Source organism: Sorex fumeus, unplaced genomic scaffold (assembly GCF_029834395.1).
Source record: "Sorex fumeus unplaced genomic scaffold, SorFum_2.1 ptg000122l, whole genome shotgun sequence".
In the NCBI taxonomy this organism is placed as follows: Eukaryota; Metazoa; Chordata; class Mammalia; order Eulipotyphla; family Soricidae; genus Sorex; species Sorex fumeus.
In genome coordinates, this window is record NW_026606179.1 from 60,137,438 (window position 1) to 60,165,190 (window position 27,753).

The 27,753-nt window shown below is 63.1% G+C and overlaps 1 protein-coding gene across 1 annotated transcript in view; it reads left to right on the plus strand.

The window, feature by feature from the left end:
- The window catches only part of CMIP (c-Maf inducing protein), a 129,791-nt gene that overhangs the window by 58,117 nt on the left and 43,921 nt on the right, over nucleotides 1-27,753 (plus strand). The window lies entirely within an intron of this gene.

A 27,753-nucleotide genomic window follows, 5' to 3' on the forward strand; every position in this document is an offset into this window, starting at 1 on the left:
TTGGAAATGCAGGGGAAGGGCGCGTGGACAGGAGCCCCCCCGCTCAGGACTTGGCGCCCGGTGACCCACTTCTTCAGCACGTCCCGTTAGCTGGGGGATCCCTTTGGTGACGCAGAACCACTGGGTGCTGCGACCGGGAGAGGGAATCGCTTGCGGCCGGACCCACCTGCCAGAAAGCTTCTGGGGGATGCAGGCCCTGCAGATGCGAGGGTGGTTCGGGGGCTGGGGGGCAGGGTGAGCAGCAAGACACCCTGTAATCTGTGGGGTGGTGGGTTGCAGCGGGGTGGGCAGCCCCCCAGTTTACAGGGCCCACCAGGATGGGGGCTGACCCTTCCCAGAGCCACTGGCTGTGTAGTCAGTGTGTCTGTCTGGGCGTGAGCAAAAGGTGCGTCCCGGTGGGCTTCGGGGCTTCGCAGGTCCCTGGTTGCCCCGCGTTACGGCCTGTGGGGGTCTCAGACCTGCCCTCAGCCCAGCGGGCCACGCGTCCCTCTCTCAGCCACCACCTTTCCTCTCTCAAGCTTCCTCCCAGCTGGCCCTCAGGGGTGCCCCTGCCAAATGGCCATGGTCTTCTCATGCTCAGCTAGGACAGGACTGGGGAGGCTGGTGTGTCCCCACCCATCCGCACTCGCCATCCAGCCTGTTTGTCTGCCCTCGGCCTCTCCTGGGCAGGCTCAGCCCGGCTGTGAGCGGTGATGAGGTGGACAGCACTGTCGAATGACGGAGACACCGTCCAGGACCAGGAGCAGGGGCGCACTGTGACCAGGGTGTGTGTGACGATTCACTCCCCGCTCCTAGGCCTGTTGGCTCGGGGCTCGGCCTCCCCCTTGCAGCCAGCCGGGTGCTTCTTTTTTGGGGTGGGGTCACACCTGGCGATGCACAGGGGTTACTTTGCACTCAGGAGTTCCTCCTGGTGGTGCTCAGGGGACCAAATCGAACCTGGGTCGGCCGTGTGCAAGGCAAACGCCCTACCCGCTGTGCTCTCTCCAGCCCCAAACTGGCCGGATGCGTCTTCCTCCGAGCGCTGTTTGGTCCCTGAAGCCGCACCCACCCACTCGACAGCCCTGCTCATTTCATGTGCTGTGTCCGCCAGCCCCGGGTGATGGAGATGTGAAGTCCGTCACGTCCCGTCCCTGTAGGGAAGCACATGTGCGCATGTCTCTTCTGTGTGTGCAAGAAAATGTGAATTTTTCTTGTGAATGGCCAAGTCCTTCCCCCGAAGGCCTGGAACTGGCCCCCCACGCCTTGTTTGAAACCCCCTGTGGCTGTATCTGGGCATGCAGGGAGCACTGGCTCTTGGAATTTTGGAGTAAGTATAGATTTGCGCGCGCACGCATGTGCGTGCATGTGTGTGTGTGTGTGTGTGTGTGTGTGCGTGCGTGTGTGTGTGTATAAGTGTGTGTGTGTGAAGTAGGGGGCGGTGCTCCCTGCTGGCAGAATTGAGTAACTTTATAAGTGGTCCTTAAAACCCTTCCAAGGGCTGCGGGACCAAGTTCGCTCCTTATTTCCTGGCCAGGAAAGCTGAATTTGGCCCGACTCCCTCTTTCCTTTTTCATCGGCTGCCAGTTTCTCACTTGGCGCCCCCGTGCCCTGCCACAGACATGGCCTTTTGCCGTTACCCCCAGGGCCCCCGATGCCGCTGAAGTGTCCCCCCTTGCCCCCCCCCCAGGTCCCCCAGCCCTGAGCCAGACGTTCCTTCGTGCCTTCTGCACCCAGCCCACAGGTGTGCATCTCTTTGAGGCCGTCCTGACGCGCCCCGGAGGCACGAGCTCGGGTTCGGGTCGGTGCCGCTCAGTGTAGCTGGAACCAAAGCATCAGGAAGATCCGTTTATTGAGCCCTTCCTCTGTGCCGGGCCCTGTGCCAAGCACTTTAAACTCCACAAACGCCGCCAGCCTGCACTGCCGGGGCGGGAAGCAGCAGCACCGCCATACGCAGGCAGCAGCGTGACGCCCTGGAAGGGGAAGGACCTTCCCCTACCAGAAGTAGGATACTTCCCACAATAGGGCCAATATACCACCTGGCAGATCTGCCCCGTTGTGGACACCCGACCCTCCTGGCAGTGGCTCTGAGCTCTTGCTTGGGATGGGAAATGCCAAGCCACCCGCCCAGATCTACCCCAGGACCTTTGCACAGACTTTGCACCTGAGCATGCGAGCCAGGTCTCAGCCACACGAGAGCGCACAGGGTCCCTCCACCTACACGCCCGCCAAGAGCTCCTAAATGTGCTTCGAGCCGCGCCGCCCCGCTCCCGGGAGGCGTGCTGGCGAACGCAGGGAGATCCTCCGTGACCTACATCAGGAGGAAGTGGGGCGGCGCTCGCCCGGAATAGCAGCATCGGAGCTCCTCACTGCCGACAGTCGGGGCTGGAAGGCACTTGATGTCTGATGGAACCTCACATCCACCCTCATTCTTCTGAGTTACGCACTTGCCCGGAACCTCCCGGGGGCCTCCGCTGGAGGGGGGGGGACAGACCCCCGGAGTGAGAAGCCCCGCCCCTCCCCTCTGAGCCTCAAGTTGGGAGAAGGTCCTCGTCCTCGTCTCCCAGTGGTGTACAGGCCGGTCCCCGAAAGGGTGAAAACAGGTGCTCTCTGCCGACACTGGCAGCTGGGGCACACGGCCCCCTGGGCACACAGGAGACTGGGCAGGAAATGCATTTGGAAGCCAGCCCAGGGACACTTCTTCCCTTTCCTTCCATTGTCTCTCAGGCGTGGTGGGGATGTGAACGAGGTTGGAGTCGCAAACTGTTCTTCGTTCGCGAGGGCTTGTGGGCCAGGACCTAGTAAAACATGGGGACAGGGTGATGGCCAGCACCCAAGGTAGCTTGTCTTTGTGCACCTTGGTCCTCCAGAGTACATCCATGGGACAGGTACAGTGTGGGGCGGTGAATATCATCCACCGTGTCCGCCATTCATTCTTATCCATCCACCTACCCATCCACGTCATCTGTCCTACCCATCCATCCATCCATCCATCCATCCATCCATCCTTCCAACCATTCATCCATCCACCCACTTATCCATTTACTTTTCTATCTACTCATTCATCCACTTGTCCATCCACTCATCTGTTCAACGACATATCCACCCATCTGTCCGTCTACCCATCTGTCCATCCATCTGCCATCCATCCACCCATCCAGCCATCTATCCCTTCCCCCACACACATACCATCCACTCATCCACTCATCCGCCATCTACTACCCAACATCCTTTCATCAGAGCACAGCGGACACGTGCTGTGATCGGGCATTTGAGACCTGAGCTGTCCAGTGGGAGCCACGTTCAAACACCAAATTTTAAAACACGTCTTCAGATGAACTTGTCACATTCCGTCGTTTCCATGGTGGAGAGTTCAGGTGTGGGCCTTGTCCATCCCTGTGGAAAGTTCCATTACGCAGCAAGGCTGCCTGGTCTTCATGCTTCGGGCCTGGCATTTAGCTTCCACTTAGTCGGTAGGGTCCACGCTGAGATAGGGGTGCACAGAAGTGGGCAGCCCCGCCCAGTGAGGCTCCCCCAGACAAGTGTGTTCTGGTGAGGGCCAAGGTGGAGAGACTGTGTCCCCCAGGAGGGCGAGCACGTGTGCTAGGCCTGGCCCGCAGAGGCCAGAGAGGCGGGGAGCCGGGGGCAGTGGGGGCATTATCTTGTAGCCCTGTGCGCATCTGGAGCAGGACAGCAAGGTCACACTGGCTCGTGTAGGACCCCCGTAGCCCCCGATCGGGCAAGCCGACGAAGTCTGCAGCCAGAGGCAGCCCATGCACAGTGGTAAACTGGGCCTCAGACACAAACTGCTTATTCTGCAGGAGCTGGGGTGACGGGAGGGACGAGGAGGGGATGAGGCGTCTGCTGAGGCCAGTCGCAGTGTCCATGCAGTTGCTGAGGAAACGGTTCAGGAAGCGGCAGAGCTTGGGGGAGGACGGCGGGGGCTGCCTGCAGCGCCGGGTGGTGGCCCCTGGCCTGGACCAGCCTGTGCCCTGTCTCGGGAGGAGAGGGGCCGGGGTGTGGGCACCTGCACGCTCCCCTCTCCTGACTGCCCGATGCCAGTTTCCTCCTCCGCTGTCTGGGGACAGTCATACCGGGCCGATGGGCTCCAGGTCTTTCTGACCACGTGACGGAGGCTGACCCTGGGCTAGGCAGGCGTTGTGTAGTGGCCTTTGCATCATCACCGCTGACACCAAGGATACGGTGTCTGGAAGCTTCTCTGGGGCGAGGCAGTTGGTGGGGCGGCCGCAGGCACCTGACACGCCTCTTCCAGTTTCCTCCGAGATCAGGGGCCATAGGGGCGGCCACCAAGGACTATCCACTCAGCTTGGGCACTCAGCTGTTCACTGTTCAGCAGGGGTCAGTGAAAAGGCTCTTGTAGACTGGACCCTCAGTGCCAAGTCAGGGGGAGGGCCCCACTTGCTCGGGGTCCCCACGTCTCTGGCCAGAACCCAGCCTGGACTTGAGGCCCAGTGCCTGGGCAGGGGCTCACGCCATCCCCGCTCGCTCTATCCTGGGGCCCCTCCAGGGGCCGAGGGGGATACACTGCTGACACCCCCTTTTCTTGCCATGCCCATTCTGTCTGGGGCCGGCTTGAGGGGGTGCACATGTCCTCGGAGCTCATGAGAGGCAGTGTGGTACTTCCTTGTTCGTTTAGGGCCGTCTTGGGCAACCCTCCCCCCTGCCCCCCATGAGACCACCCCTGCGGACAGAGGTGGCAGGGATGGGACTTTGCCAGCCCTGTGTCTGGGCCAGCAGAGCGTGGGCATGACCTGAGGGCACCGGGTGCCATTGCTTCATCCCCCGCTGCCTCGAGATGCGGCGTGTGTGTGTGTTTCAGAGACCTGCGTGTACATGCATGTGTGTGCCTACATATGCCAGGGATGGCGTCTGTGATGCACGTGTGTCAGACCTGCTTACATATTTACACACGTGTGCCTACCTGCGCCATAGACACTGCCTGTGCCTATGCACACGTGTGCATCATAGACCAGGGTGCATGCTGACATGTGTGCTACCCATGTAGTAGTCCTCTGCCCCTGTGTGCCCATTTACACGTATGCTGGGTGTGACTGTGTTCATGTTTACATGCGTATGTACATTGTCCTGAGCCTGTGTGTGCGTGTTGACGCACATGCGTGTACATAGACCCTGTCTATGTGTCTGCAGAGCCTGTGCCCCGGCTGCCCTGTTCCTGGCTGGACTTTGGGTTCTCTTTGCTGGGTTCTCTGTCCATTTGAGCCCTGGCTTTTCCAGAAGGCGGAAGGGGTTGGACTTGTCCTCCTCATCCTGGTCCCTGGCCTGGAGCCGTCGGGCCACACGGCTGAGGGGGTGTGGGAAAGGGACCCGGGACCGTATTTGCACAAGGCCCTGGGGTTGAAAGGCAGCCGGCAGGGTGGGGCTCTGCTGTTTGCACTGGGGCCCGCGCCAGCCCCGCCGGGGCCTTCCCCTCCCGGCACTGACGGGGCGGGTGTCGCTGGTCCCAGGCCTGTTGCTTCCGAGGATGACCCCTAGCCGGCTTCCAGCAGGAGAGGGGACGGTGACCCACGGGGACCCTTGCATCTGTCTGATGGTGGGGGTCGCGCGGCCAAGGGCGGGAGGTTGGGGGGGAGAGAGCACACTCCCTAACTACAACTTCCCCACAGAGGCTGGGCTGGCGGGGCTGGCTTGAGACATCTCCCTCCCAGCCTCTGCCCCTGGCCAAGATTCCTGCTGCGGAGGGAAGATCAAAGGATGCAGGGCCGGAGCTTCTAATTAGCTGAGAGAGGATTCCAGGGTGGAGGGACCACCCTCCACTCAGGCCCGTGTGCCTGGCGCCCGCCAGCATTCCTCAGCCTCCCGGCACCTTCCGGGTGCGGGGACCGAGGAGTCAGCACTGGCTGTGGCAGGGAGGGAGTTTCCCGTGGAGTCCGTTGTGCCAAGGCTCTCACGTGAGGCCCCACCAGTGCCCCCTTCCCTTGGCACTGACGGGCCTGGGGTGGGCAGACGCCTGAGAATACATTTGGTGGCTAATAAGTGCACTCTGACCGGACCCGATTTTTCCCATGCGAGCTGAGTTTTGCATCCGAGTTAACCAGTGCTCCGTGGTCTTCCTGGGCCACTGCCAGGCCCACAGATGGAGAAAGGGTAGAAACGGCTTGTCGGCCACCTGGGTCATCGTGCTGGGGCCCATCTGCAGGTGTAGGAATGGGGGGACCTGCTGGCTGTGGCTTTCAGAGGAAGCGCTGTCCTCTGACAGGTGTTTCTGCCTCTGGGCCCGCCCAGCGCCGGTGGGGAGCCCCAGAGCATTGGCACATCTGTCCGCGTCCGTCCTGGCCTGGACAGCGGTCATCCATCGCTCTCAGCATCCTCCTCCGCCACTGGCCTCCCCAGGCGGTCGAGACTGTTGCCAGGTCCCCAGCGAGAGGGGTCCCTGCGTGCCGTGGTCCTGTCGCTCCTCCCTCCCGTTACTGACCCCCGCCCCAGGACCCTCCCGGCACTGGGGTGCTCCCCCTATTCCCCGGGTGCTGCGGCCTTTCTTCCTGCAGCCCCCGTGGGGACTGTGAGAGCCTGACTCGGCCCCCGTGTTCTTCTCTGGGCTCAGGTCCTTGTCCGGAAAATGAGGAGGGAGGGGTGGGGATGGAGGCCCAGAGTCTGGCAAAGGCCCTTTGCACCTGACCCCCGGTGCCCGCGGGTCTGCCTGCAGGGGCGCCCACACCCGGGCGGGGCTCCTCTGGCGCCCTGGCGCCTCACCCCTGCTCCCACGCCCGCTTCCCAGCGCCAGGGAACGGGGAGGAGACAGCCCGTGATTCCCCTCTTGGGAAACCCCCACGGAGCGATTCCGAGGCTGTCGCCGTTATAATCAGCAGCCGGCGTCACCCGGGAATGCCAGGGCTCCGGGCTGCTTGGAAAAACAGGCCCTGGGTCCCCTCTCCCCAGAGTGTTTGCCCCGGCTCCGGGGAAATCAGGGGCCTCGTCCCCCTTCTTTCCTTCCGGCTGGGGTGGGAACTTCTCCTTCCCGACTCAGCTCTGGGGAGCAGAGCAGCACACCGGAAGGGTGACCTGCAGCCCCGCTGGCGTTGCTGCTGGCCTCCCGGGAGGGGTTGCCCAGCAGATCCTGATGGGCCCCTGGTGGCCCCCTGCCCCGCAGTGGACAGGGCCTGGCAGGCAGACCCTGGGCAGGGCTTCTACCCAGGTCTCTGCATGATTACCTGACTTTGGGGGCCGGGGGTCTAGGGCTGCCCTTCCATGGAGGGGCCCACCTGACACTATAACCCTGGCAGCACAATGGGGTCTCTTCCACTCCCCCAGGCAGAAGTGATGTTCAGAGAGGTGGAGCAACTTGCCTGAGGTCACACAGTACTTCCCGCAGCAGGGCAGCCCTCCGCTCCCGCTGGGGAGCATGTGCAGTGGGGTCAGCCAACCGGCCATCGCCGGGACTTTGCATGGCTGGTGGAAGGTAGTGGTCGGGATGACGTTCAGGCTGGACACTCGTCTCAATGCCTGTTCACCCGCCAGCCCTGCCCTTGGGAATGGCGGTCCTGTGACTGTGGGTGTTTCCTCGGGAATATGCCCAGGGGCAGGAGAGCTGGGTACCCAGGCAGCTCCCCGACCCCCCTGCTCCCCGCCGTGTTTCACATTCTGAGGCGTCTCCAAACCGTTTCCGTGTTGGCTGCACCCACTGTTTTCTGTCCACAGTGCCCCCGCCTCTCTCTGCGTCCTGGTTGTGCTCCTCTCCCTCCCTCCCCCATCCTGGCGGCCATCCTTGGGTGGGGGGGATGGTGAGGGCCTCCTCGTTGTGGTTTGGACTTGCATTTCATCCCCGTCACAGGCGACACGCATTCCGTGACATCAGCATGGTGGCACAGACGTCACTTGCTGTCTTCTTTGGAGAAAAGAGTGCTGGTGCCTTTGCTCCTTCTGAAGCCAAAAATTAGAAATTGTTGGACGCGGCGTCTCGGAGTCATCTGTGTGTCCTGCTGTATGTCAGCCCCGGCAGGCAGAGGCTTTGATCTTCTGGGGCCTCTCGTGGGCTCTTCAGGCTCTTCAAGATTCCATAGGAATTTTAAGATTGTTTTCTTTTCATTTTTGCAACACTTGCTCTTGGGGTTTTGATAAGGATTTCTGTGTCGATTGTTCTGGGTCGTATGGACAGTTTTAACACCATTAGTGTTCCACCTGTGAAAATGGTCGTTGGCTTCATGTCCAGGCTAAATGGTCGTCATCTCTCACACAGGGACGTTGTAGTTGTGTGCCTCCACGATCCTGTCTCTGCTCCTTCAGCCCACTGACCGTTCCCACCGTCCACCCGTTGGTCATTGTGATCACGGCAGCTATTCCTGAGACCTTGCTTCCTGGTGCTTGGGGGTACCCACGGGTGAGGGGTATCGGATCACACCCAGGCCTATTTGTAACCTTTTGGGAAGCAGCCACGTTGTTTCCCACGGAGGCCGAGCCACTGTCCGTCCGAACCCTCCGTGCATTTGAGCCCACAGTGTCCAGGAAGCCGCTATCACCAAGCCCTGGCGGGGGCAGGGAGTCCCACTGGGCTGGCTGTCGGGAATGCCTGCCGGGTGACTGTGGACCCAGAGATTCTTGGGGTTCCAGTGCCACAGGCCACGCCCCATCTGCACATCTCCCCAAACCCACACAGACGGCGACTCCCAGTGGGTGCTCAGGAGCCTCCCGGAGCCCAGGGCTGGGGGTCATGCCGCCAGCGCTCTCAGCACTGCCCTCCCACCCCTGGGGTGCCGACAGCGGCTGAGAAGCCCACTCAGACAAGCCAGCACTCGTGCCCGTGTTTAGGGAGGGGTTGCCTGGCAACCAGGCCTGGCCGCTGCCCGCCGCTGCCTCCTGCACTTCCGCCTCATGCGAAGGCTCCCGGCGCCTGGCAGCTGTGGGCATGGGCAGGGCAAGCACCATCCCGGGAGTTCACTGTTTGCTCTGGCTCAACGTTGTCACCTCTGACCCTGCACTTGAACCCTTCTGGCTGTGGGCCGGATGGGTGATGGAAACATGGCCAGACGGTGTCTCTGTGGGCAGTGCCCGGCCCTGCTAAGCGCGAGGCACCCCCTGCCTCTCTCTGCAGTGTCCAAACAGCAGCGCAGTGGTAGTTGGGGGCTCCCGGGCAGGCCAGGGATAGGCAAGGCTTGGGCACCAGCTTCTCTCCGGGCCAGGGAAAACTGTCTGAAGATGCACAGGTGAAAAGGGCGTACATTGGGGGAGCCTAGCACGCCCACAGCCCTGGCTTTCTCCAGGTGACACGGGGTGAGGCTAGGCCCTGCTGCCACCAGGGGAACCAGTGGCTGGCCAAGTCCTGATCCCCTGTCCAGAGAGAGGAGCGGGATCTTGCTTCCTGCCTCCACGGCCACACTGCAGGGACTCCTGTGAAGTGGAACATTCCAGCACAGGCCGGACGCTCTCTCGGATGGTGCTGCTTGGGGGGCCGGCCTGGGCCCCGGAGCCCTTGTGGGGGATGGGGCGCAGGCTGGGGGAGATGCTGTCCATGGCACACTGAGCAGGGCGGGGGCTAACTGAGGGTCCGGGGGCAGGTTGTGGGGGGTAGCTGGGGCATGGGTCGCAGGGCGGGTGGGTGTATCCTGGAGCAGAAGGCAGTGGCCAGGGCTGTTGGCCAGGGGCATTCCTGAGCCCAAGGGTGAGACGGTGACGGGTGCCCGGGGGAGTTCGGGGAGCACTGGGGCTGGGGGTGCAGGACTTCAGGCTGTTTGCAGTAAACGTCACCAGCCGCCCTGTCTGTCCTCCGAGACTACCCAGGAGGGACCAGCCCTCCTTCCTGCAGTGGGCACGTGGGTACCTATGCTGGCTGTGCCGCCCCCCCCCCCCCCACTATCTCCTCCTCCCAGGTTGGCCCATCCTTCCTTTCCTGCCAAGGTCGTGGGAGGGGGCGGCCTGTGTGGGAACTGCCACTGGGCGGAGGTCACACGGCCCTGAGTGGCAGAGGTGAGGGGCTTATGGGAGCGCAGAGCCCGTGCCGATGCTGGGGCGCAGGGTCCCCATCCCAAGGCAGGGAGTGGGCGGGAGGGTCCCGTGGGCCCGGCCAGGCACCCTCCTGCTCTTTGCGCAGGGCCCTGTCACTCGGCTCGGCCACGCGGGCTCCGGGAAGGAGGCCAACCCCCAGAAGGCGCGAGAAGGCCGTGGGCGGCGGGATGGGGATCTCAGTCAGGCCCCAGCTGGCGCCCGGGCGTCCCGCGTTTGTGTCCCGGCCCTGCCCCACCAGCGGCTTTGTTGAAGGGGAGCGATAGTGCCCGCCCATTTCCTGGGCAGCCCCTTTGCAGCCATGGCATGGGGTGGGCGCTGGTCTCTGGAAACGTCCAGAGTGCCGAAACTCAGACCCTGTCCCTACATGTCACATGGTCCTCTGAGTTGTCACCAAGGCTGTGCTCCTCAGAGATGGCAGAATGAGGCTGGAGCGATAGCAGAGCGAGGAGGGCGTTTGCCTCGCATGTGGCCGACCCAGGTTTGAGTCCCAGCATCCCATATGGCCCCCCGAGCACTGCCAGGAGGGATTCCTGAGTGCAGAGCCAGGAGGAACCCCTGAGCATTGCCGGGTGTGATCCCAAAAGAAAGAAACAGCAGGGTGATGTGGGGCTGGAGTGGAGGTGCTTGCCTCGCACACAGCCGACCCGGCTTCAATTCACAGCATCCCGTATTGTCCTCTGAGCACCGCGCAGGGTAATTCCTGAGTGCGGAACCAGGCGTCATCCCTGAGCACTGCCAGGTGTGGCCGGAAACAGCAAACAAGCAACAGAGACAGAAACAGGGTGGGATGAGGGCTTTGGGGGCTCACTGCCCTCCCATGCCTGGGGGCTTCGTGGCTGGAGAAAGCAGGTGGATACCTGGAAACGCGGGGCAATCCCCAGGAGAGCCAGTTCCCTTCCCACACTGGTGGGGTGCAGCTTTCACTGGGTCATGTGGTCACCGGGGATGTGGAGCCTCTTCCTTGGCGGAGCAAGGCAGCCCTCACCTGGGCCAAGAAGTATGCCCGGGAGGGCGCTGCCCCCACACCTGTTTGCACCCCTCCCCCACGCCCCCGCTTCCTGGGGGGGCGGAGCTTCCCTAAGAGGCTTCCGCTGGGCCTGCAGTGCCTGTCCGTCCGGCCTGCCTTTCCTACATATTTCATGCGCTCGGGGCAGAGGCGAAACCATAGGTCTGCAGGCAAAGTGGGGCTGCGCCCCCTCCCAGGCCCCCCCACCTCTGGTCAGTGGGGACCGCTCCGTGCCGGCCAGCCAGCCCTGCTGCCACCAATGCCCATGCCGGCTCTGCCCCTGCCAGAGACACTTTTGGAAATGGGGCGCAAGAGACAGAAATCAGTGAGTCGGGCGCCTAATAAGTGCTGAATAAATCTTTGATGAGCGGAGGCGCGGGCGGAGGAATGAATCAAGCATCCTGCGGGAGCTAGGGGAGGCGCGGCCGCGCGCTTCAGCTCAGGAACGCACGTGCACGCGCACACACGCACGCACGCACCCGCCCCATTCTGGGGCGCCGGCAGGGCAGGGCCTCCTGCGTGGGTGCAGGACGAGCTCAGGAGAGGAGGGGTGCCCCAAAGGTCCCCGTCGGCCCTGCCACCCAAGCCCAGCCGCGGGAGCGAGGAACAAGCCCGCCGTGAAGCGGCCTGACCCGCGTCCTCACGCAGAAACGCCCGTGTTCCCCAGACCCCCCAAGTCCGTGGAGCCTCCGGGTGACCTTCGCGGAGCTCAGGGGAAGGGTCCCTCCGCCTCTGATCTCTGCGTTGCTCTCAGCCCCTTGGCCTGCCTTTCTTCAGGTGCCCGGGAAGGTTCCTGCATCTCGCTGGCACCACCCCAGGTGGGAAATAGGAGGGACGATGTCATTTTCCCCGGGGAGAGTGACAGAGGCTGCTCACCGGGCAGCCCTCGTCTGCTTGCCTCCCGGCCTCCGAGCCCAGGCCCCGTGGCTGTCGCCCCGCTCCCTCCAAGGACCAGAGCAGGCGGTGTCCACAGACCCAGAGAGTGGGTCCTTTGAGGCTGGAGACAGGCGTGGGGGGCTTCTGCTGCTCCATGTTGGACATTGGGGGGGGGACACAAAGGCGCTTCAGAGCAGCGGCCGCCCTCTCCCCTCGAAGGAGGTGCGCTGGGGCGACAGGGCTGTTTGCTTCCAGATAAAATTATGTGCTTGGGGTTTGGGTGCACTTAGGCCTCATTCATGTGTCTCTGTTTGCTCAGCCCGCGGGGCCCTAGGCCTGGTCTGCCCCCTCCGGGGACACGAAGGGGCCTTCGCTGACCCCATGGCAGGCCCTGCTCAAGGCATACCCCACACCCACCCCAGGCGAGCTGGACTCGGGTGTTGGGTTTGAGTTCCTTTCTGTTCCCCTGTCGCTGCGTGACCCTGGGCACGTGTCTCCTTATCTGTGCGGTGGGTCCTTGGGGCCTGCCTGCTGGGACAGGGTCTTTGGCAAGGCTCGTGCGTGTGTTCCTGACGCTCCTGGAACACAGTGACCCTCGTCTGCTGATTGTCCCAGCACAAGTGGCTGTTGTGCTTCTGTACTGGACAGGAATGTTTGTCTTAGCCGGAAGCTGGGAACCTCCCGGGTCCCCATCTAGCACCAGGGCAGGGTGTGCACGCACGCACAGACACACACACTCACGCGCGCACACATGTACACACACACACCTCTGCACACGTGCGCACACATACTCATGTGCACACTCACATATGTACACACACGTGCGCGTGCGGACACACACATACCGTGACCACTGAGAAGGTCAGGGGTGAGCAGTTGGAGCCCCCCCATGAGGGAGCTTGGGGGTGCTGCCCAGGAGGGGCACGAGGGGGCCTTCTGCCTGCTGCTGACGTGACTTCAGCACACACGTGGCTGTTCCCCTGAGCTTGTGTGTGCCACTGATGCCCGCATGGGCAGAAGTAGCTCCCTGGGCCTCTGCCCAGGGGGCAGTGTCCTTTCTGGCCTGCAGCCACTCATAGGGTCTCAGGGCTGGGCTAGGGCCAGGAGGCGCCCCACAGGACAGCTCAGGGCTCATCATAGCATGGGGATACCACCCCTTCTTTCCATCCTCACGTGTGTCACGTGCTGCTCTGGGAGGGCGTGTGTGCATCCCGAGGTGGTACCCAGGACCTGCTCTCCTGCGAGCCCTTCGCCCTGCTCCTGGCTCCCATTGGGACCTATCCTGGGGCCCTGTTGGACCATTCACCGCACTGTCCCTTGCCAAGACCCATCGGGGTCTTCGTCAGTCCCGTCTTGGCTCCGGCTTTCCAGCACAGGTGGAAGCTTGTCCCTTCGTCGGGCCGGAGAGTCCTGGTGAGAAGAGTCCAGCTTTCCTGGTGTGGTCATCGGTCCTCGGCTCTGCCTTTCCCTTCACGGTCACCCCCTTCTCTGCAGCCTGAGGCTGTGTGCCGAGGGTTCCAGGGAGTGATCCCTCTGGCGGAGCAGAGGCCTGGCTGATCTCTGGCTTGCTGGGCAGAGGAGGGCAGAAGCTCTTACATTTGCTTTCAAGCCAGGTGGGGGGCTGGGGACCGCCTCAAAGAGCAGCCCCAGTGTTGAGCCTTTGATCTTTCCGTGGGAGAAGCCGCAGAGGAAGGAGGGGATTTGGCTGAGTAAATAGTTCCTGGGGCCTGTGCAGACTCTGCGTGTGCTGGGGAAGTGCTCTCCGCAACGTATCGGGTGAATTCAGGGGTCCGGAAACTCAGTGTGCAGAGGGGCTTGAATCCATAGGAAGTGGGGCCCCTCACCCCCATCGGGGCAGAGAGCGTGAGGAGCAGAGACGCTCTGGCTGGAACCGCACGAGCCCCAGACTCCCAGGGACTGGAGATCCGGGAGGGAAAAAGCCACAGGACCATTCCCGGGCTCCGGGGAGACACGATAAAGGCCCTTCCAGGGAGGCTCCGGGCCCGCACCCTCCATCGGGAGGTTTGTCCTGCTGCCTCCCGCCCTCCCTTGGGGTCCCCTGGGCCATTCCCACGAAGTGCTTCATAGACCGGAATCTGCGCACACCAGCTCTATCCACAGCCCCGGCCGGTCCAGGAGGTGTTTGGTGCTTGGGCCTGTTGAGATAAATCATTCGGCGTGTGAGTATGTGTGTGAGTGTGTGAGAGTGAGAGTGTGTGTATGAGTGAGTGCATGAGTGAGTGTGTGTGAGACCGTGATTGTGAGAGTGAGTGTGTGAGTGTATGTGTGGGAGAATAGGAGTCTGCATTGGTGTCTGAGTGTACGTGAGTGTGAACGTGAGTCTGTGAGAGTGTGTGTGTTTGCAAGAATGAGTCTGCCGGCATCTGAGTGGATATGTGAGTGTGCGTGAGTGAATGTGAGTGTGTACATGAGTGATTTAGTGTGAGTGTCTGAGTGTGAATGTGTGTGGATGTGTGTGAATGTGAGAGTGTGAATGAGTGTGTCTGTGTGCGAGTGGGTGTGTGTCTCGTCAGTCAGGCTCCTAGACTTTCCCTGCCCCAGCTTCAGGGGACCCCATTCCTAGCTCCTTTCTTTCCACCCCACCTGGGAGCCACTAGTCACCTTGACGGAGCTTATCAGCCTTATCAGCCTTCCCCCATGCCAGCTGCTCCCTGAGTGTGGCCTGGGGGCCCTGCTGTGCCCTCTCTCCCACATCCTGGCACGTTGACTGGGAGGATGTGGAGGAGGGTGGCGTGCTCCCCAAGGCCACGGTATGCACCCTGGCCCACAGAGATCCTCTTGCCCCTCCCTGCCAGTCTGCCTCATCTCGTCATGAGAATGACATGGGACTGGATGACATGGGGCAATACCCGGCCAGGCTCCCTCTGAAAGGTCAAGGTCCCACAGAGCAAGGGAAGGCCATGAAATGGTCCCCGGGGACCCAACAGGAAGGGGCGTGCGGAAAAGGCTGGGGTGGAGCACGCAGTGTCACCATGTGGACCGGGTGGCTGGGTGAGTGGCTTCTCACACCCCCGGCTGCTGTGAATGGGGCATTTGGTGCTGGGCGTGCGGGGCTTCTGTTCGAATATCTGCGTTTTGGTGTGTTCTGGAAAGAGGGCTGTGTGTGTCCCCTCCTTGGAGCCCGAGGTGGAGCCTGTGATAGGAGCTAGCTCGCTGTTGCCGGCCAGGGGAGGGCAGCGTGGGCTCTGGGCCTTCCGGTGTGTGCCAGGGAGGTGTCCAGCCCTTTCCGCCGGGGCCAGCGGGGACCTCTTCTGTGCCCCCCTTGGCCACCACACTGGAGGGAGGTGCATTGGAGATGTGGCCCCTTGCTGGACCAGCAGTCCTCAGCCTCGACCCTGGGCGCCTGTCCAGGCCCTTAGACGGAGTGTCCGGCAGGTCCTTGGCCAGTTCCCACCTCCTGCCCAGGCCTTTCTGGCCTGCTGTGCCAAGGCTCCCCAGTCCTTGAGCCACAGTCTGACGCCGCGCGCCCCACCCTGCGTCTCCAGGGCGGCTTTCTGGCACCGCCTTGGACGCTGCTTCCCCGAGGTGGCCACCAGGGGCCCGCTGTCCAGGCTTTCTGTGGATGGAAGCCCTAGGAGAGCCCTCCCATTCCAAGGCAGGACTCTGAGGCTCAGTCCTGGGTGTGAATGGAATGAGCTAATGTCAAGCTCTTGCCACTCAAGAGTCACTTACTCATTCTTCTGTGCCTTTAAGAGTGGCACCAAAGGGGGTCAGGAACTGATGTCTTCCAACTCCCACGAGGTGCTGATGCTGGCATCTTGACGAGCACCTACTGTGTGCACACCCTGGTCTTTGTGAGTGTCTCTTGTATGAGACCCAGATCTTTGTGAGCAGGAACGTGCATGGACCCTGTTCTCCTGTGTGCGGATCCTGGTCTTTGTGGAACCCACTGTGTGCAGCCCCTACTGTGTGCAGGCCCCGTTCTTTGGATGTGCCCACTGAGTGAGACTGTTCTTTGTGCGCACCCACTGTGTGAGACCCTGTTCTTAGTGGGTACCCACTTTGTGAGCACCCACTGTGTGCAGGCCCCATAGTAGATGCCCACTGAGGCAGCTGGAGGCATGCAGGCCGGTCCCTGCCCTGCTCTGGCCCTTGCGTCCTCCTCCCCAAGGGGAGACTCACAACTCCCGCTCTGTGCGTTCAGGAGCCGCTGCCTGGGACGGTGCCTTCCAAAGGGGCAGCGGGGAGCGGGCGCCTCACTCTGACAGAGGCGGGAGCTGAGCTCCTGGCTGTGCCGTCATGGTGGCACTGGCAGGCGTCAGGCCTGGAATGTTCCGGTGAGGCTGATGGGGCCTGAATCCCAGGCCACTCAGACGGGCTTGCAGCGGCCCAGAGCAGGGGCGCGCGGCTCTCCCAGGGGCCGGCCACGTTCCCCCACGTCACCAGTGCGGGTCTCCCGAGTGGTGATCTGGGAAGGAAGGTCCCCAGGGGCCAGTGACCTCATTCATTAGTGTGGCATAAACACAGCACCCGGCCCTGGAGGCCACATGGGGCCAGGGGACCTGCCGCTCGCCCCGTCTTGACTTCCCCCCAGTCCCCCGGGCGCTCTTGAATCGCCGTCAAGGTGACAGTAGTGAAGCTTGAGCCGTGCGCCCGGGTCCCCGCCCACATCCTCACTCTCCATGCAGGTCCATGCCGGGCCCTGCAGTGTTGGGGGCGCGGCTCCGACCTGTCGGACCCTTGCTGGCCTCGGCACTGCCCTCCGAGACCGGCTCACCACCAGCACAGCTCAGAGCAAGAGCAAGTCGTTTGCAAGTGTTCGGTTTGCACCCCAGTTCTCCGTGTCTGCTCACTCTGCGTGTGCTTGCGCCCCCGTCTGTAGGGGGCCACTTCAGCACCTCTGGGACCCCACTGCTTGTGGGATGCACCTCCCCCTCCTGAGAGGGAAGCTGGAACTCCTGCACCCCATCAGCTCTGAGGGGCCTTCGGCCGACCGGGTCTCTCGGGACTGGCCAACTCTGTTGTCTTCCAGGCTGGGGTGCAGAGAGAGGCCTGGCTTGTGCTGGGACTTCATCTCGGCCACTTGCTGTGGAATTCTGTGGAGCCTGGTGATAGAACTGTGGGTGCAAGTTGGGGCACGTAGTCTTAGGGCACGCTGGGGGCCCCTTCCCCTCATCACTTAGCGCCCAGGAAGTGTTTGGCCGTGGCATAGTCTGTTCTCGTTAATATCATGGCCACTCACCGTTGCCATCAGCCCCGTCAGCACTGTCACCTCCACTGATACAGTCACCACTACCATCCCCATCAACCCCGTCAGCACTGTCACCTCACTAATACTGTCACTGCCACACCACCACCATCAACACCATCAGCCCCATCACCTCCGCTGCTAACACCATCCTGTGCCGAGCATTTCACAGACAGGTGTGCGTTCTCCATGCTCGCTGGTTGTGGGGGGTTGGGATTGCGCTTTGGTCCGTTCCTACCTGTGAACCCTGGCCCTGGGCCCTGGGAGTGCTGGTGTGTCACCTCCCTGGCTTGTCTGTCTTCAGAAGGGACAGGCCAGGGGACTATTTCAAGTTCCCTGGTCCATCCTGGGGAACCCCGCCCCCCATACACACACACACCATGTTAGCTGCAGAGTGAGTGTTTGGGGGTCCTGGGGTGGCCAGAACAGAGATCGTTCGTTTCCTTAAGGGGCACCAAGGTGGTTGTTACTTCCCCGTATTTTCTCATCGGGAGACACTCAACGTGGACTTCACATCCAGTGCCCGCGTCAGTCCCCATCCTCGCCCCATGCCCCCCACTTTTTGTTTTGTAGTCCCTTTGGGGGCTGGAGCGATAGCACAGCGGGTAGGGCATTTGCCTTGCACGTGGCCAACATGGCCGACCCGAGTTCGATTCCTCCGCCCCTCTCGGAGAGCCCGGCAAGCTACGAGAGTATCTCACCTGCACGGCAGAGCCTGGCAAGCTCCCCGTGACGTAATCGATATGCCAAACACGTAACAGTGTCACAATGGAGATGTTACTGGGCCTCCTCGAGCAAATCGATGAACAACAGGAGGACAGTGACAGTGACAGTCCCTTTGGGAAGCAAATGTGTGACTTTTCTTATCCCCGGAAGCCGCCCCTTCCTGGAGCAAGTGGGTGTCATTGGAGGCAAGAAGAGTGCTGCGTGCAGATGCACCCGGCCACCAAGATTAGGACTCTGTGGGGAGGGCGCGGGAGGGGGAGGGGTCTCCAGCGTTGCGGCCCTGAGATTTGGGCAGATGCCCCCTCTGCTTTACTGTCATTCCGGCTCCCCACTTTTCTGTTTCGTTTTTGTTTTTTGAGCCACACCCGGAGGTGCTTAGGGCTGACTCCTAACTCTGCACCGGGGCTTGCTCCTGGCCTGGGTCTGAGCAACCCCCAATAGGGACCGGGGGATTGAGTCCTGGCCAACGATGTCCTCTGGCCGCCTGGGATGGCTTTGAAAGGGGCAGCACCTGCCCACGCCACAGGAGGGCCCAGCACAGACTCGCCCTCTCGGTCCTCTCCGGGCTGGCCAGTGCCCAGGCTGAGCTCCCGGGGCCCCGCATGCTGCAGCCGTCCTCAGGCTGCCTTGGCTCGGGGTCCAGCCCGACTCTTCTTGGCTTGGGAAAGTGAGCACCTCCCCGCAGCCTCTGCTGCTCGGGGTCTGAGAAGAACCCCGCTGGGGTCTGGGGTGTGCCCTGCCCGCGCTGTGCCTGCTTCCTCCGTGGGCGAGGGGTGTCGTGGGGAATGCTCTGGGGTGAAAGCGTGCTGTGGGGGGCACTTAGCCGACCTTCAGACACCCCCGTGCTGTTTGCTTCTGGCCCAGCTCCAACCTTTACTTCCAATTTTATTTATTTGTGTTTTGGGGCTACACCTGGCCGTACCCAGGGATCACTCCTGGCTCTGGACTCCTGGCGGTGCTCCGGGACCACATGGAATGCCGGGATTGAACCTGGTTGTGCAAGGCAAGCCCCCGGCCTGCGGTACTGTCGCCCTCAGCCTAGACCTTTAGAGCTGCCGCGTTCCCCGTTATCCCCGAGGGGGCCCCCAGCTGCGTGTTGTTGCCCCTGTTCCAGGCACACAGTGCCTGACTCATGTGGCCACTTCCGTGACCCCGGGCAGGCGGGCAGGGCCGTCATCAGCCCTCCGTGCCCGGAAGCTGACACCCCACACAGGTGGGGCTCCCAAGGCCCAGGGCCTTTGCCTCAGTGGACCGTGTGCTGGGCCGGGATTCCTGAGTGGGGGCCCGGGTGGGGGCTGGGTGGTGCCCCCAGAGCTCTGCTCACCTGATCGGCTATCCAGCAGTGTCGGGGTCGGGGGGCGGGGGGCGTCCCCAGTCTTTGGCCCCTGTCCTGCCTGAACTCTCCGCCACATGTCACCAGCTAGCTGTTGGACAAACAGCCGCCCAGTGGCAGGGCTGGGATTTGACCCAGGGGGTCATGACCTCCCCTCCCCGAACCCAAGACCTTGCGCTCCCCCCCCCCCATGCCCCTCCCGGTAATGCTGGTTGCCAGCGTGCTGCTTCAGCTCCCGCCTGGCCTGGTGAGGATGAGGCCTGAGGCCGCAGCTTTTAAAGTCACTTAGCGCCTGGGCGGCGGGCGGGGCCAGGGCGGGGCGGCCGCTGCCGGAATGGAGGCTGCCCTAAAAGGCAGTAAGTGGCCTTTAATTGCTCCCTGGTGGTCAGTGGGAATGTTTTCCAGTTGCAAAGAACTCCGCCTTTGAGTCAGCAGGGACCTCCTTGCTGCCGGTAAACAGAGGAACACCCCACTTATCCCGAGGTCACTTCCCGGCAAGCACCCCCCCCCACACACACACCCCCGCCTCCAGGAGGCGGCCCGGAGGTGGGCACCGCCCCCGCCAGGCGCTGCAGGTTCATGCCCAGGAAACTCAGTTCCGACTGCCAGGGCTGGGGCGCCGGCAAGGGGGGCTTGGGCCGAGCGTGCGGGCAGCGGGTAGGTTCTTGGCACCTCAAGTGGTCCCCAGAGACCCCTGAGTGTGGGGCCTGAGCACTGCTGGGTGTGGCCCAAAGGCAAAACACAAAGGAAAGAAAGCAATGAAAGGGGGAAATTGTGCCCCCCTGAGGTCCGGGACGGAGAGGAGGGGAAGGTTCCGGCAGGACGGGTCCTCCCCAGCCCAACTTCAGGGCAGGTCGTGCAGGGCTGGACCCCCTGACGGTGGCGGTGTTTGTCCGCAGACGCTCCGTGGCCTCCCGCCATCCCGAAGAGGGCAGGGAGGGGGAAGACGGTCCTGGGAGGCATCAGGGACATTTTTCTAAAGGGCCTTGGCGCGCGGAGTGGCCGCTGACCGGGGCCGCCGACTGGGGCCGTGAAAGGCGGGATTGTTCCCGGGGCTGCAGCTGGGCTCCTGCCAGCCGAGGGCCGGGTGTCTGCGTGAACGCGTCCGTGTCCTGAGTCTGCCCCCACCCCAGGTCGCGCCCGGCCCCCTCCTGCCTCCCCCCCGCAGCTGTGACCCCCCAGCCGCCTGCCCTGACCCCGACCACCAGAGGCCACCAGCATGTTCTGGGACAGAGCTGCCGACTTCCTGGACCAGTGGAGACTTTCTCCTCAGGCACCCCGTTGGCTTTTTTAAAACAAACCACCAGACAGTGACCCCCGTGTCTGCGAGGGCCTGGGGCTGGAGACCGCGCAGGGACACAGGCGCTCGCCTTGTGCCCTGCCGACCCCGATTCAAGTTCCCGGCACCCCATTGGTTGAGCACAGAGCCAGGAGTAGCCCCTGAATCGGACCCTAACCCCCGAAAGGACATTTCATCACCCCGTGTCTCCTCCTGTCTGGTGACTGCGGGTGCTTGTCGGGGTTTACGGGGGTCCTCTTGCTGACCTCTGCCCCCTGCCCCTTCCCGTGGGTGGCACCGGAGCAGAGCCTGAGAGCGTGTGACGCTGTAGGCGCCTGAGGAGGGCGCGTATGGCCGGGCTCCAAGACCCCCTGCCACAGACATGGGCTTGTCCCGGGGGTCGTGGGGAGACAGGAAGTCACTGTGGCCTCCTGGCAGGAAGTAAGAGTTAGAACTCCGACAGACAAGTGGACAAGTACCATCAGAGGGGCAGCTTGTGTCTGGCCTGGGGCCCGGAGCCTGAGTCCACTGGGCAGGCCACCAAATACCACCGAGCCGTCTGGACGCCGCCAACTGGGCTAGGGTTCCGGGGGTCGCAGCTGGAGAGCTGCCCAAGGGCTCCGCCCGAGTGGTGACCTGAGGGAGCCTGGAGGGCATCCAGGTGGTGGTGAGTAAAGGCTTGGAGGTGGACTGCCAGTAACTCCAAATTCTCTGGAATGTGGAACTGCTTGGTGGGGCCTAGGAACCGCTTGGTAAACGTTTGGTGATGAACAGACTGACCGTGAAGCTCAGGAGACAGTCTCAGATCATTCAGTTGTCACTTGTAGGGCCCCGTTCCCTTTCTGCAGAATTGACTGTCTTGGCAAGCAGTGCTTGTGTGTGGAAGTGTGTGGCATTTGTGCAGGGGAGCGACTGCTCTTGCACGTGTGCGCATGGACGACCCTCTTTCCCCTGAGGGATGACGACTTTGCACCGCAGGGGCCGCGGGCAGTGAAGGCTGGGCTCATCCCAGGGCCCCAGGACTCGACCCCTTCCCATCTTGTCCGTCCCGGCACTCCCAGCCCAGAGCAGATGCCGGGAAACCGTCTCTGCTGCTTCCTCTCCTTGTCTGCCGGCTCGGGTGCAGTGTGGGGGGCTCACACACCTGCGCCCCTGCCTGGAGGCACCTCAGCGGTCTCCTGAGACTTCTGGGTCTTTGTCCGTGCTGGGGGTGGGGGCTGGGGAGGGGCGGTGCCTGAAGGCAGAGCAGGCTCCAGGCTCGGGCCGGCCACGTCCAGCCCTGTCCGAAGTGATGTCTACATAACCCAAGTTCAAGTGCGGATTAAGCAGCCGGCCAGCACTTCCGGGTTGGGGGTGGGGCTTCCTGGCCCAGGAGGCGGGCACACCCTGCCCCTCCCCCAGCGCCTGGCACAGCCTGGAGCGGGCGCTGTCCCCATGTGCGTCACGGAGGCGCTCCTCCTGACACCTTCCGCGTCCCTCTTCCTCTCTGGGATCGTTTTCCGGGTGCAGCCGCCGTAGCCGACCCCGTCCGTTCCCCAAAGCAGTTCCGAGCAGAGGGTTGCGGGGGGCCAGATGTGCCCCCGCCCTTCCCCCCCCCCGCCCCTTCCCTGGCCCTTGGCAGCCCCTCTGGCTGGCTGGCCCGGGAGCACCCCACCCATCCTGCCCTCGAGCCGTGGCTCGCCCCAGCCGCCACAGCTGCAGAACAACACCCGCACCTGTAGCTCGGCCTTTGCGCCCCCCTCGCCAGCGCGCCCACATGTGTTTTTCTCCCGCCCCTCGCGTGCCCCTCTCCTTGCTTGCTGTTGCCTCCGGGCACTGCTCTGAGCAGCCCAGGACGCGGCCTGCACCCCTGCGGAGGGCCAGCACCTTGTCTTCTGCCCACACTGTGCCCAGAAGGCCAAGGCAGCGGGCAGACAGCCGGTGCCCTCCGACTCTGCTTCGTCTCGCCGGCTCCTGGACCAGGCCACGGGGTCATCCATGTTCAGCCCCTGGGCTGCCTGGCTCTGGCCTGAGGACCCTGGTAGTGTTTAAAGCGGGGTGCTGAGACCCTTTGAGGTCGTTGGCGTGCCGTGACTGAGCAAGTTTGCTCTGCGCCTGCGCACAGGCCTTGGCCGTGCGGGCGGCCCTGTTGGCCATGGGCACGCGGCGGTGGGGTCACCCCTGTGGCTCAGCCACGAAGCCCTTCGGGGCATGGACACACGTGCTGGCCAGGAGTGACATGCCGGTGATCACATGCTCTCCTGTGGCGCTGGGCGCCTGGTGGAGCCTGCAGAGGGGGCATTTAGCACAGGTGGGTGTCCCTGAGGGTCAAACTCTCCGGCAGATGATGACCAGGCAGGCGCTTTGGCCACCGCCAGAAAAGTTCTCAGTGCCCTGGGGCTCTTGGCAGTGTGGCTGACCTGGGAGCGGAGGAGGCTGGCCAGCACTCCCTGCCCGCTGGGACACGGGGGCGGGCCGGAGTCGCTCTTTACTGAACTGCTCTAGGTGGAGGGAGTCCCTGGGGGTCCCCACCCCGAGTCATCCCAGGGAAGGCTTCCACACAGGTTTCAGCCCTCCCCTCTCCCCTACGCAGGCCCTTCAGAGCCCCACCCAGACCCCACACTGGCCCCCACGACCCCACCCTTGTCCAGCCTGGTGTCCCCGCTGTGCCGGAGCAGGCGCTGAGCAGTGCGTGAGGAGGGGCCCTGCTGTGAGAAGCAGGGGAGCACTGGAGAGGGCAGAGCTTGTAGCTTCAGGTCGAGGGGACCCAGGGCCTAGCTCCAGGCTCATGGCAGTACCCGCACCCGGGGGTGGGGGGAGGGGTGTGCAGCGCAGGGCTTGACATGTCTGTGTCTCTGCTGGGGATGCTGGGAAATGGCCCCTGCTTGGGATCACTATGGCTGTACCTGGTTTTCCTCATTTTGGTATTTTTGGGGGGAGAGGGGGATTACCCTCAACTCTTGGGGACTCCTCCCAGTTCTGTGTGCGGGCATGGTGCGGTGCTGGGGATGGAACTGGGGTCTTTGCTATGCAAGTCAGGCAGAAGCCTCTCCCCCCTCCTCCCCCCATCCCATCTCTCTGACCCACGATTTTCCTCACCTTGGAAAGTTTCGGATATGAATAGGCTGCCTGAGATAAACTCTACAGGCATGGTTGGTTGGTTGGTTTTGATTTTCAGTAGAAAATACTCAGATGGGTTTGGCGCTGCCTGTTTGTGGAGCTGCCTGGAGAGCTGGTGGTCGGGATACAAGGTCTTTGGTTCGTGAAAATCGGGGCAAGGCACCACTGATGACCAGGGCCAGGAACCAGCTGCTCGCAGCTGATCCGGCCCCGCTAGCTGGCAGATAGGAAATGTTTCCCTCCCTCCTTCCCTCCTTCCTTCCTTCCTGTCACACCCTGAGAGCCACAGTTACAAAATTGTGCATGATCGGGTTTCAGTCATACAATGTTCCAGCACCCAACCCACCCCCTCCCCAGCCTGCCTCAATGGCAGACATCTCTCCCTCTCTCTCTCCCTTTTACTCTCTCTCCCTCTCTTCCTCCCTCTCCCTCTCCCCCTCTCTCTCTGTCTCTCCCTCCCTCTCTCCCTCTCTCCACGTAGGCACTGTGGTTTGCGATATTGTTACTGAAAGGTTATCCTGCACGTCCCTTTCCCTCCTTCCAGCGCCCAGTTCTTCCCCAGAGTGATCGTCTCCGTTGCTCCTCATCACCGTGGGCCTTCTCTGTCCTAACCGTCCTCCCACAGCTGTGTCTGCTCCTCCTGGGCCCCGCGCCTGCTGTCTCTGGCCGTTATTCTCATTTTAGATGGCAACCGTGTCCACCTCGCCGACCCTTTGCTCGGCCCATGGGTCAGTTTGGTCAGCGGAATGCGTGTGGGGGAATCCACGCGGGGGCTCGCCGCGGGCACCTCTCGCAGAGGCTCAGACCCTGGGTCGGCTACATCCCATCTGCATGCAGAATTGTGGTGGGGGCTGGGTGTGCCAGCTCTGCCCGTGCGGGGGTTGGGGGAGCTCCGTCTGAGTCCTCGGGCTTGAACCCCCCCTCCTGCAGCCAGCCTGTGAGTCCCCCAGCTGCCTAGAGCGGGCCAGGGGCCCTGGGTATGAGCTCATGTGGGTGGAGGGTGTCACACCCGCACGGATTGCCTGGGCACCCTGGGGCCCCAGCCGTGCTGCGCCCCTCCCTCCTAGCCGTGGCAGTTCGTTTGGTTTGGTTTGGGGCCCCAGCCTGGCTCTGCACGCCGATCCCTCCCGGTGGTGCTCGGGGGACCCCGCCTGGATCGGCCACATGCAAGGCAAGCGCCCTCCCGGCTGCCCTGCGCCATTTGGACTTTGCCAGGGTGTCACGGGCCTGGAGTGGCCCTGGCTGCAGCCGCCTCAGTGGGCTTGTCTCCCGGTGGTGGGCCCAGGGCACCTTCCTTCACCCCCGCACCTGCTTCCCCGACAGCCCGTCACCCCAGCGCAGGGCGTCTTGGCGTGTGTGCTGGGCTACGGTGGCGGAGGCCAGGACTGGGGGGCCGCCAGCTGTGTCCCGGCTGTCACACATCCCGGGGGTCACGGGAGAAGACAGCGGCGCCCCCAGGGCAAGCGCTGAGCTGGGAACCGCCTGAAATGACCCACCAGCTGTCAGGAAGGCGGGTTCTGGTGTCAGCCCTTGCCGTCCCTCCCAAATGACTGTGCAGCGTGAGAGCGGCGTGTGAGTGTGGGTGAGTGTGTGCGGGGGAGCGTGTGCGGTATGTGTGTGTGTGGTACGTGTGCGTTGCACATGCGTGTGAATGAGCGTGTGTGGCATATGTGGGGCGTGAGATGTCAAAAGGGCGAAGAGAGAGCCTGCAGCCACGGGGGCGCCACAGACTGCGCCTGCGCCCTCTGCCCACCGTGCGTGCGGGCCAGGTTCAGAGGCTGCTCTGGGGGGCTGGGGAGCCCCCTCTCGCCTTCTGAAGCCTCCCCCGCTTTGTCAGGCCGAGCAGTCGCTTCCAGTGTCCGCCTCTACCCCTGAGCCGCCCCAAGACCCGTCCCTCGGGGTGGTCGCTTGCCCGGGTCCAGGCCCTGAGGGTGGCTGGGCTCTGCCCCCCGGGGCGGCCATGGAGAGCAGCCGCTCCCTCCTGGAGACGGCAGGAGGCAGATTCGGGCTCGTTAATCACGCGTCCAGCCATGGCAGCTGCCCCCTTTTATGGCCAAATGGTTCCCCGGGTTTAATAATAGAGCAGAGGACTCTTTCCACACTGGGACCCTTCACCCCAGGCCCCATCGCAGGGCATGGGAAGAGGCCTGGAAATTGGGCGGGGGGGTGCGGGGGCCCGGTGCTTGGCCGCTGGGCACGGGGGCACCTTTGCCATCAGAACCTTTGATCGAGTCTGGAGGGACGAGGGATGGAGTCAGCACCAAGTCAGCGAATGTTCTGGAGAGTCACAGCCGCCCCGGGAGCGGGCTGGTGACAGAGACCAGCGGCATGGGCTGGCATGGGGGCGCATACCTGTGAGGCCCCTTTGCCTCCCGCCGGCCTCCCCACTGTCTGGCTGTATGGGGGCCCCTTGGGGTGGGGGAGGACCATGCAGATGTGAGGGGCAGGTGAAAGGAGCCGCAGGGGGCATCCTTGGACGAGGGAGGTGGGGACAGCCTGGGGGTGTGTCCAGTGGCTCCAATGAGAAGTGCCCTGGGGTGGCTTCCTGGGTCACCGTCCCTGCCCTGCCTGCCCATGGGTCCTGGCTCAGAACTGCCCCGGAGGGGCTTTGCCTGCCTGGCTCATCCTGGTGCCACCAGGTACAGGAAGCAGGTGGCAGAACTCCAGAAGCATTGGAGTTCCACCCCCTCCACGTGTCCAGAGACCCGGGAGGCAATGGCACTGGGCCTCCGCCCTCTGACTCCCCTGCTTGGCGTGAGACCTTGGGGGGGCGAGTCTTTCTGGGGGCCTGGAAGTGCCGCCTGTGGGATGCCTCGGGGTTTGCCCCCTGCCCACTGTGTGCCCGCTCTGGGGCCCGGGGCCCTTCCCAGGATCTCAGCTCCTTCCCCGTGGCCTTGACTCAGCCGCAGCCTCATCTTGGGCGCCTCATGCTCACACGTCATGATTCAGTTGCTTTTAGAGGCGTCCCCATGGCAACGGGAAGGCGGGTTGGAGGGGAGGGAGCTTGGGAGGGCAGAGAGACTTGGGGGACTCCGGTCAGCACCCAGGGGTGGGGGTGGGTGCTGTTGGGGGGGGTCTGATCACCCTCATTCTGTCCTTGGGTGCTTGGGAGGCCCAGGAACGTGCTGGGTTCAGTGCACCAGCGCTGCAAGCCTCTGGGACCCCCAAAGCAGCCCCATCTCGAGCCCCTGTGCACGATGCCGCCTGCGTCACACCTGCGAGTCCAGTGCCCAGGGGCAGCCGTGCACTGTCCCCGCCCCCGTGACTCCCAGCAGGACCCAGGCAGGCTAGGGGCCAGCCGCGAGGCCCCCCTCAGTCTTAGCCGTGCTCCCCGGTTCTCCTTAATGCGGCCTGAATGAGAGCAGTTTGGCACCGGCCTCAAGTATACTCTTACCCTTTGTCCCACTAATCCCACTTCTGGGAATGCGCCCTAAGGAAATAACCCTAAATATAGGGTAGAAAAACACGCGCCCCAAGGCTGTCCCTTGTGGACTTGCTGACAGTCCCTGACGGCCAGAGGCCGTGCTCTGGGGTGCAGCGGGGCTGGGACCCAGGTGTGCCCTGGAGACACGCTGACCAGGAAGGTGGTCACTGCCGTGTGGTCTGGGCGATGCCATCCTGCCGTCCACTGCCAGCCAGCCTGCCCGCACAGCTGGGCACCCCCATCCTTAGGGGGGAGTTTTGGGGTTCGGTCAATGAAGCTGGATCCTTATGGGGTGAATGACACTCGTCTCCTTCGCACCTAGCCCACCGGTGACCCTGCAGGGTAATCTGCCCCCGTGGGCACCGCTCAGTCCACGTGGCCAGGAGTCACCAGTTCACCTTCTTGATTGTCCCAACTGCAGGTGTGGGTTGGGGCCGAGGGGCCCCTGGAGGCAGAGAGCACCCCGGGGGCTTCTCTGATGGCTGTGGGGAGAGACAGAAGGGCGCCCCCACCTGGCCCGTTTTTAGCACCTTCCACTCGAGGGGGCTGGAGCGATAGCACAGCGGGTAGGGTGTTCGCCTTACAAGCGGCCAACATGGCCGACCCGAGTTCGATTCCTCTGCCCCTCTCGGAGAGCCCGGCAAGCTACCGAGAGTATTCGATATGCCAGACACAGTAACAACAAAGTCTCCAATGGAGACGTTACTGGGCCCGCTCGAGCAAATCGACGATCAACGGGAGGGCCTTTACCTTTACCTTTACCACTCGAGGGCGCCCGTGTCCTAGCAAAGACCTGGAGTGGGGTCCAGGCGGGACCCTGGCGGGATCTCCCCACGGGAGATGTGAG